The following is a 10,081-nucleotide window of genomic DNA, read 5'->3' on the forward strand; positions in this document are numbered from 1 at the left end:
CTTAATTTTTAAGGCTGATCTCCTATATGAGGCGAAAAAAAAAAAAACCTCTACAAAATGATCACGGCTTTCTTGGGTCTCCTGCAGTCACTTTTATTCCTACTTGCACGGTGGAAAGATGAAACAAGCGCTCCGTAAAATTCCCCTGCCTAATAAAAGTGATCACATCATATGAAGTTATTCTATACTTTGAGGAAACTCCTGTTAATAAACTATCCCAAAAATAAGTCTTACAATATTTACGTCAACATGTTCTCAGGACGTTTACGGCCACAATGAAACATCGATTTCCTAGTTCTAGTCCAACGTTAGTTAGCGTGTCTGAGTTTTTCGATACTTCTAAGCCAAATATTTGGATGAAACCTGAGCTCATGTTGATGCAGTCTGTCGTAAGCGGGTCATTAGAGCGCCTGCGAGAACGCCCGAAAATAAGACGCGTCACCGTGCGCGTAGATTCAACATTTTTCCTGCGTGCGACTTTTATTTTCAAAGCGGCGTCGCGGGAAAACCTTTGCGTTGCGCGCGAGCGTGACATTGATTTTCCTCCTAATTATCTCCACATGCTACCCTTCTCATTGCAAATATAAGGCCGACCCGGCGCCGCTGGGGTGTGCTCGCTGCTAATATAGTGTAAGTACATTAGCGGTGAATTAAACTTTTAAATACAGCATTGATCAGAGACGCCCCCCACCCCCCCGCTGTGAAACGCTCACGCTGGGAAACCATATAAGGCGGGCTGACTGCATTGCCGCCTTATTGCATTATAACCTTGACTTCAAGTGTTTCATTTTAAAAGATGTTTCCTTAATGCCACCCGTCTCTTATGTTTGTAACGGATGACAAATGAAAAGATGAATAGCGCTGGATGGAGAGCGGGCTTGAGGGCAAAACAATTGCCGGAGAGCTGGCTTTGTGTATGTCCTCATGGGAGGCAAGGTACACAAAAACCAGGAATCGGGACAATAATAAGCATCCCTCTTCATCAAAATAGAAAAGGCTAAATAACCAGATAGCTGTGACGGTATCTGTGGTGCAGAAACTCAGAAAACAGGTGAGTTTGAAGTTACCTGAGCCCTGAGCAACTTGTTGGTGCATTTCAGGTGTGTCAATATCGGATCTTTCTAAAAATGATTATCCTAGTAATTATTCAATTGAATAATGGAGTAACACCCCATTTAAAGAAAAAAACAAAACCATGAACAATGTTTTATTTACTTTATTTGAACTCTTGGCCTGGCACTATAAAATCTTTTTCAAATTGATTACCTCATTGATTATTCCACTGAGTATTTGCCCACCTCCGTGCCCCTGCTATATATATATTTTTTTAAATAATGTACAAAGGTTGAAGGTGAGTGGATATAATTATTTTCTATGGATTATACTAACCAGTTAGGCACCGCAATTAGCATTAGCGCGCTAATGATTGCCAATTAACATAAACAAACACTGCTGTTTATTTCACACAAGTTATATGTACATTATACATGTAGTAATAGTATCCTTTCAGTCATTTTTCAGATGATACGTCAATAATCCACGAGTTATCTTGAGAGCGGAGCTGCCGGTAGACTACTATGAGGTCAGTAACTTCCTGTTGTTCTTTTTCTTCTCTGTCGTTTTTTTTCGTGACTGCCCCCTACTGGTTATTTCTTGAACACCTAAAAATATAGTTGGTGCGGGTGGTTACTCGAGTTTCCAATTGAATTATGGCTAGGATAATCAATTTTACAATGCTGATTTGTAGTATACTTGATACTAGCAAAGAATATTGCGATACCCCGTGCTGGTTTTCGAACTAATTTATCGACAACTAATAAAAATCACTTTTTTATTCTTTTTTTTTGCTATATGGCAGTGCAGTAGTTTGAATTAAAGCCAAACTTGAAAGATGACTTGGTGATATACCCTATTGCAGCTATATGTATCACATTTTTTTTATCAATTTGTCTTCTGTATTAAGAATTATGTCTCATTGAAGAATAGCATACTACGTCTGAATGATATAAGGCAATGGCGCCATATTATTTTTGGGAATGCAGAGAGAGGGACTAATTCAGGACTCCGTTAAATAAATTACTCAAGCAAAAGTGAATTGTATCTTGATTGGTTTCCCTGTCAGGTTGTTAGTAGCGAGCTACTTCTCAGTTCGTGGAGAATAAGGAGAGTGGGGCTTCCCCATTTGCATTCTGGGGGAATGGTTTGAACAGCGAAAGAAGAAAAAAATATCCTGACATCATACATCCAACAATTTAAACATAAAAAAATATTTATGTATTATTCATTATCAAATACAGCTCTGAAATGACTGGTTTTTTGACAATAACAGCACAAATTGACGTATCAAATGGCACTTTGAAGTGACAAGCGCGGGAAAAACAGAATGCTCGCATTTAATTTCGCCAGTTTGAAGTGCTGCTTATGCTTGACAGGGAGTCACGCAGTGAACTCAGATATCGCCTCTTTTCTCTCAATCCCTCTGCTGTGCGTTAAAAAATTACAATCATTACGTCTGCTCCCAAACGGCCACAAACTGTGGGAACAATTGCTTAAATATCGGAAAATTCCTCCTCCCCGGAGCTTTTGGGCTAATGGCAGTCATATGTTGTGTCACATGGTGGAGGGAGGGGAAAGTGTTGCTATTATTTCAACGGAGAGAACCCAACAAAAACACATCGAGCCTCGGTGTGTGTTTACTGTATAATGGCGGAGACTACGGAGACAGTGTTACCTCTGTTTGGCAGCCCACTGGTATAATCAGACTGAGAGCAGGAAAGCAGTAGTTGCTCAACGACATCCCTTGGCTGTGCGTGTGACGTGTCTGAAGAGACTTGAAGCATGGATACCAAAGAAAACACGAGTAACAAATCAAATGAGAATTAGGTTTCACCCAAAATGAATAGTATACTAAGCTCGTAGATGCTAACTGCTACGCAACAGAACTGGTGAATAACTTAATAAACATGCTGTTGTTTAAATGTGCAGTAAGACTCTGGACAGAGGCATTAGCATCGATGCTAGTGCTAGCAAAACAGGGTGTGAGGCGCTGTCCTGGCTAGTCCACCCAAATTATAAACCATATATGCTTTTATCAATAATCCCTTACCGTTGCTTTAAATAGGGAATGGATCGTACACAAATTAGAATTCCTTATATACTTTAAAGCAGAGTTTTAATTTTTTTTTCACTTAAGTAACGTCCGCGAAATGTTTTTTCAGCCAAGAATCCTCCAATAGGCTGTGCATAAAATGTCAAATATTGAGAGAATGAATGACAAAGCAAATTGGTACAATACAGCAAACAGTATCAATCCTTTACATGTACTTACTGTATTTAGCTTTTTCATGGATCCGCAACACAATCCCACACGTGCCAATTCATTTGCTCTTAATTTGAAAAGAAATACTACTACTACTACTACTACTACTACTACTACTACTACTACTACTACTACTACTACTACTACTGTCAAAGCATTGAAAAATACATTGAATTAGATTCACAGTCGTTTCTCGTACCCCCAATATGCTCTTCCGTACTCGTACGCCCATTTGAGAATGGCTGCTTTTGGGGTTATCTCATACAGATTTTCACCACATTTGCAAATGTATATTTACTGCACATAAACTTGCATATTACATATTCTGTAAGGTCAATACATTGGGATATGCCCCAGGTATGAAAAATAAGTGCTCGCGGGGCTGTTTTGACTATTTGTTTGAGCTGCAAATTCGAACCAGAGGAGCCAAGTGGGCCGCAGACTTTAGTGCAATGTTGCACTGTGGGACGGCGGAAAGTGAGCAGTGGAGAGTCTTTATCTTGTTTGTGCAGAGTGAAACGTGGAGGAATGTAAGCTGTACATTTACACAGGCCCTGAGGAAATAGAATAGCCCTTCTGCATTGTGCTTGTCCTAATGTAATTATGCATAGTTCCTGCTCAAGCGAAAAGAAAGATTCCAATCCGCCAATACAAGGTCTGCAAGAACGCCACGTTTTTACTTTAATAATAATGTTAATATTATTTTTCTCAGCAAGACCTTGGTGGAGAAGGTCAAAACATAAACGAAAAAAGAGCTCGGAATACTGCGGAAACTCCTACGTGGACTATAATTCTTTCTGAAGAAGATACGCCGCCATTTCTTTTCCCGTAGGAAAAAAATGGGAAAAGAAAACCTTTGACATTCTTTGCTGTAATACGACGCAAAATAATTTAACCACTTCAAGATGAATACAATAAAAGAATGCAGACATTTGAAGCCCAATTTACCGCATTTTCTGCAATATAAGGCGCGCCGGATTATAAGACGCACCCTCAATTAATGACATATTTTTAAACTTTTCCATATATAAGGCGCACTGGATTATAAGGCGCACCCTTAATTAATGACATATTTGAAAACTTTTTCAATCACAACATAGTAATACTCGAAGTAATAAGAATAATAATTCAAACAATAACTCTAAAGTCTCAATAGCATAATAACTCAATGTCAATATGAGCAACCTTGTTCAACTGTAAACACACAAAAGAAACAGGTAAAGCTTACTTATCAGTTTATTCCCCGTTTACGAATCCCAATTTCAATATTGATCCATATATAAGGCGCACCTGATTATAAGGCGCACCATCACCCTATTAAAAAATTTAGGCTTTTAGGTGCGCCTTATAGTACGGAAAATACAGCATTTCCATGGTAAGCACAATATTTACTTTAAATTCAAAATTCTGACTCATAGAATCATACAAGTGTTTAAAAAAAAAAGTTAAGGTACTATATAATATTACATACATACATACATAGGCATCTAATCACTAACGACGGCATTTCAACGCTATGCAACGTATGCAGGCTGTAATCATCTGTTTCTATGTGTGATGCAATTTTGAATGCAAGGTGTTGTTTGATGTGTGTTTTATTTATTTATTTATTTTGAGCAGCGTAGACGTGAAATGATGTCCAAACTCACCGACGGCTGCAACATCAAAGGCATCCAAATGAAAAGCTGCTAATGTCCTCCTCTCTGGTGTCCACCAGCTCTTTAATTTGCCGCTGAGGAGCAGGGAGAAGACACGCTTTCATCTTTTTGGAAAACATTGACGTTAAAAAAAAAAAAAAAAAAAAACTCATGCAATCTGGGTTTGTCAAAGATGACGTGTGGAATAATGAAAATTGTGTCTTCCATATGATCAATGTTACTGCTTTCGTGAAGAGCAGAAAATAAATGTACATTTATTAGATGACAACCCATTCAATCCCAAAGACATTTTTTTTTTCTTTTTTAAGTCCAGTTATGAAAATCCCACGTACGTATTACAAATATTTCAAGAGTTTGGCTAAAGGACAGTCAACGACGGGTGCTAAAGTATTGAAATGATTACTTTAGGTACACAAGGCTGTAAATGTAACTTTCAGTTACTAATGTAACTGATTATTTAAGTACTTGATTACATAATTGATAAAAGCCATTCTTAGAAAAATCATTAGCTTACACTTGAAAAAAGTCTATAGATAAATGCAGGTGAGATTGGACTGGACTCGAAAAACATAAAAATGAGGTCTGTCTAAGTTAAGGCGTTAAATTTGGAGGGTAAATGAAATTTAATACAGCATTTAAATATTGTCAGTCCTCTTTACTACTTGTGACAGAGGAACTCTTTGCAACCAAACTTTGAAGCGAGTCACTGGGACAAAGACAACGGTGGGCCATTATGTAGTTTTACTTTAAAAAAATTGCTTGATCGGAAAAATAAAATAATCCTGCACTTTATAAAGCCAAGTTCGAATACCACATTAGTTTTACATCTTTGGCATAAGAGAAAATGCCTGTAACAAAGAACCAAATTTTGTTAGTTTTTTCTACAGTTGCCTTTTACGTACTAAACATCAAAGACAGGAATTGAATCCATATTTGTAGTACTTTTCCATGATATTATATTAAGATTTTACTTTATGCCGCAATCTTATGAAAAAATATTTGTTGAAAAATGGGATCATCCCCATTAATTATAGAAAACTGATTGACGGCAGTAGTTCAAATATTTACTGTAATGAGTTAAAAATATCATTAGAGAAAGTGTTTCGCTATCAGGAAGTTTTCAAGTCAAGCGGCCCAGAACACGTGATCATCTGACTCGGTATATTAGATTGTTCCTTTACACATTTCAATGTGCTTTTGCTTGAGATAATACGGAGGAGCGCAGGTGACCGAGTGATAATGAACCAATATATATGCATCATGCAAACGCTGTCCTCAGCCTTTATGAAAATGACATCACACAACACAAAGCCTTTTTTGTGCTCTACTTCAGAAACAAGGTCTGGTTCTTGGTGATTTTTAATGTGATTTATAAGCGAATAAAAAGCTTTCGCGAGGAGGCAGAAAGCCACGGAAGACTCGCGCGTCCGCATCTTTGGCCTGCGCGCGGGTCTCTCGACATCAAAACTCATAAATTGCGCCACCCGCAACATGTGCACATAGCAAGAGCTCCCGCTGAGCTCGTGTGTGGTCATTTTCAGCCACAGCAGCTGAAAAACATGCTATTGCGCTAGCTGTAGGCCGCCCGCTCATTTAAAATAACATTTTAAAAAAGTTTGTTCGTATGTTTGTTTAGGAGGGAGCTACTTGCTACTGTATGAAAGAAGCAATAAGTAAGCTAGCTGGTTAGCCAAATAGCTGTACAGTATTAGGGTGAGGTGGCCCTGAAGTGCAAATCATTAATAGAAAAAACTAAGCAAACTAAAGCGGTGAGTGCCAACAATGCATGTGGTTTTGTCTTAGCTAATCCTTTTAGTTTGTGGTGTTTGATAGGTGTCATTTTATGGTTTTGTTTTTTGTTTGCGATTAATTTTGTGCGTTTGGTTTTTGGTTTGCAATTCCTGATTTGCAGCTTTGTTTTTTCTTTTGTTAAGCGTTTTTGTTTTGTTTTTATTGCAAATAACTTGTAGTGACTTTTAATTTCCTTTCTGCTTGGGCTTTGTGATGTGTGTTTTAATGCAATTGCCTTTTTTGTTCGCTTAGTAATTTGTTTTTGTGAGCCACCGTAATAAGATATGTACAAAGGAAGAAAAAACGTACCATATCCACTTTAATCATTACAGGAGAAAATAATGCAATTGCTCAATAAGTTTGATAAATTTAGGCGCCATTGTTAACTTGGGGTTTCAAAATTCATAAAACGAACAACAGAATTTGCAGCTTTTTACAGAAAAACCATAGCAGCCATTTCGTAAGCTACAAACCTGTTTAAGTTGCAAACTGATAATTGCAAGCTAGTTCCAGTTAGCGTCACTCTCCTTACTATCAATTAGCACTAAACTTACAAACTAGCTAGCTAGCTAGCTATTGAGCTATAGCATTCAATTAATTTCAGTGTTCCAACGAGCTCATTTCAGATGATTACTGAAACAAGATGAAAATAAGAATTTTAAAAGGTTTATATCAAATAAAGTACCTTTATTCTCGGACCGCATATCGCAATTTTCATATCGTAGCTTGTCCTGCGATTTAAACACAGGTGGCACGAATTGAATTGACTTTTAGTGCGACGCCGCCATCTTCTTTTGTTTATAGGCGGGTGGCATTTGAGGAAAATGTGCATCGAGCGCCACCTACTGTCTTGGCGGGTGGGTTATGTTGGTTATAGAATCTATGGAATCGAACGTCAAAAGTGTCAAAAGTACAGAAGGAGAGCAAAGAAAGGAGAAAAAGGAACTTAAATTCCTTTATTAATCCCGTTTCTTTCCAAAACCGAACTGATCTTGAAACTAAATTTCTTTGGTCAGTTTTTCTTATTAAAAAAATAATTCAACCTCTACCACAGGGATTTTCCATATATTACCGCATCTGTTGCAGGTTTAACTCGCTATTTTTATTCATATTTTTTCTACATCTAAATTGGACCAGACAAAAAAAATAGATTTCATATTTTTTCTTTTAAACAAAAGAAACAAAGACCACAAAAGACTGACCATAAACAAACAAACAAAGAAATTAAATCTCTATTTTGCGGATTTATGTTATTACGGGTATTTTTGCTAACGTAACCCGGTAAATAAATGAGAGAACACTATACATTCTTAAATTTAAACACAAAAACCCCTCTACTCCTCAACACTCAATGACAAAAACAGTAGGAAAAAGAAATGAAGCAATATATTGGCATCTTCTTTATAATAAAATAATCCGGAATGTCCAGAGTGACGTTATCTGCGATCTGTCATTTAATATCACTTACCTTGATCTGTAGATACAATATAGATCATTTAATACATCTCCAATAATAATAATAATAGAGCAAGAGTCGGACTGATTTTGAAAAACATCTAGTCAACGATGCGTTTGGGGTCATTTTGATCCATGGTCTTGCCAGCTCTCCATTGCCTTAAAGCAATTTTCTTGGCTGCTAATCAGTCGTCTGCTACATTTTCCCCAGTTCGTCCAGTGGGAAATTACTTCCAAGTCTCAGTTCATTGTTTAGGGCTCCCGCAGTATCATTACTATTTCGGACCACTCTTGGTGCCTCTCTTATGTTTTCCCACAAAGAAAAAAAATTATCCAGCGCGTAACTAGCCGTATAAAGCCGAATAAAGAGACCTAGTTAGCGAATGCCAATGAACACAGCTGAGCACTTAGTGCGCATAAAGAGACACTTATTTCCCTCCGGGGTTTGACGAGTAAAACAAATGACTGTGGGATTTGTGTTGTTGGACAGAAACAAATAAGTGATACTGTAATGCAGCTCTATGTCCGCCGGACGCTTCATTAATCAAACACCGGTACCGCACCACGCTTTTGGAGAGGCTGCACAAATTGGTCTGCATGTGCTCATCTGGCCGCAAAAGATAAGCAAATACACATTTCGGTCAGGACGGGATGCGCTTTTTGTGTCGATCGTGTATCTAAACGCCGGGGGATTAGCCAGCGTCGCCGCTCAGGACAGCAACCGCTTCGCCTCGGAGAAACGGAACATCGGAAAATAAACAGCAAAATTAGGATCCATTACACAAAAATCGTCACGTTGACAAAGTCAAGGTCTGTACATTTCTCTTTGATATTGGGATTCTCTAGTACACAGGTGTCAAACTCAAGGCCCGGGGGCCAGAACCGGCCCGCCACATCATTTTATGTGGCCCGCCAAATGCTGATTTGATTTCAATTTTCTAGCTTAAATTGCAGATTGTCTTCAAAAATAACCATGTACTGGTCCCGATCTATCTTTTGAACACTTTTTATCGGCCTCTGTTTTCAAAACTAGGTAAAGATGTAAAACAGCAAAAACGGCGTTTATTAGACGCATGTTTTTCTATTTTTAAGTCCTAAATTTTCAGGATTTTAGAGAAATTAAAGGGGTACGTTAAAATTGAAGCTTTTTTAGACCTATTTTAGATTGATTCCGGCCCTCTAACAGACACTATAAGTACAATGCGGCCCACGATAAAAATCAGTTTGACACCCTTGCTCTCGAGCAGTGGTTCTCAAATGGGGGTAACTAGTACCCCTAGGGGCGCTTGAAGATACTTCAGCGGTACTCGAGATTTTAAATAAAACAAACATGCAAAAATACTTCAAAAAATACTGAATTAATAAATTGTTTCAGGAAAATATAAGTTCATAAAACAAATGCTATGTTCAGTAGCTTATTCAATTTTATTTTTGTAAAAAAAATATTCTCCCAAATACTAGAATGGTTGCACCCAACTTGTCATGCGCCTCCGCTCGTCACCTATCAAGTTAACGATTTATTTTCGTGGCCGCATCTCGATTATGATCTCAAAACAGGATGCATTTTGTTGGATATTTTTCTGTGTGCAAATATTTATTTGCAATGATTTCTTTTTGAGAACAGTTCCGACACTTGATGTTGATTATTTTTGCTCCAGAATGAAACACGGGCACGCATTGATTTTGATTATAAGCAAATAAAATCGCTGCAAATCTTCCTTTAAATAGGACACGTAGCCGGTTTTGATTCCGGAGACAGGTTGGTAAACGTTTCCTTAACCGGAGGACATACAGTAAATCTTTTTTCCTCCAAAAGATGCCCCTCCTTCTGACATTGACCTCACAGCGTGACCCAAAA

At 37.9% G+C, this 10,081-nt stretch overlaps 1 protein-coding gene across 2 annotated transcripts in view; it reads right to left on the reverse strand.

Annotated features, from left to right (window-relative positions):
* The window catches only part of prkacbb (protein kinase, cAMP-dependent, catalytic, beta b), a 40,349-nt gene extending 32,824 nt beyond the window's left edge, over positions 1-7,525 (reverse strand). The window contains exons 1-3 of one of the 2 annotated variants that reach the window (XM_088429024.1): positions 7,454-7,525; positions 4,969-5,051; positions 2,732-2,830 (exon numbers count right to left, since the gene is read on the reverse strand). The gene's annotated coding sequence lies outside the window, so the exon portion shown is untranslated. The remainder of the gene's footprint in view (positions 1-2,731; positions 2,831-4,968; positions 5,052-7,453) is intronic. The other variant, XM_088429025.1, reaches the window with a different exon arrangement.
* Positions 7,526-10,081: the final 2,556 nt, after the last annotated feature.

The sequence above is a fragment of the Hippichthys cyanospilos genome, chromosome 12 (assembly GCF_059441005.1).
Source record: "Hippichthys cyanospilos isolate Australia breed blue-spotted pipefish chromosome 12, RoL_Hcya_1.0, whole genome shotgun sequence".
Lineage (NCBI taxonomy): Eukaryota > Metazoa > Chordata > Actinopteri > Syngnathiformes > Syngnathidae > Hippichthys > Hippichthys cyanospilos.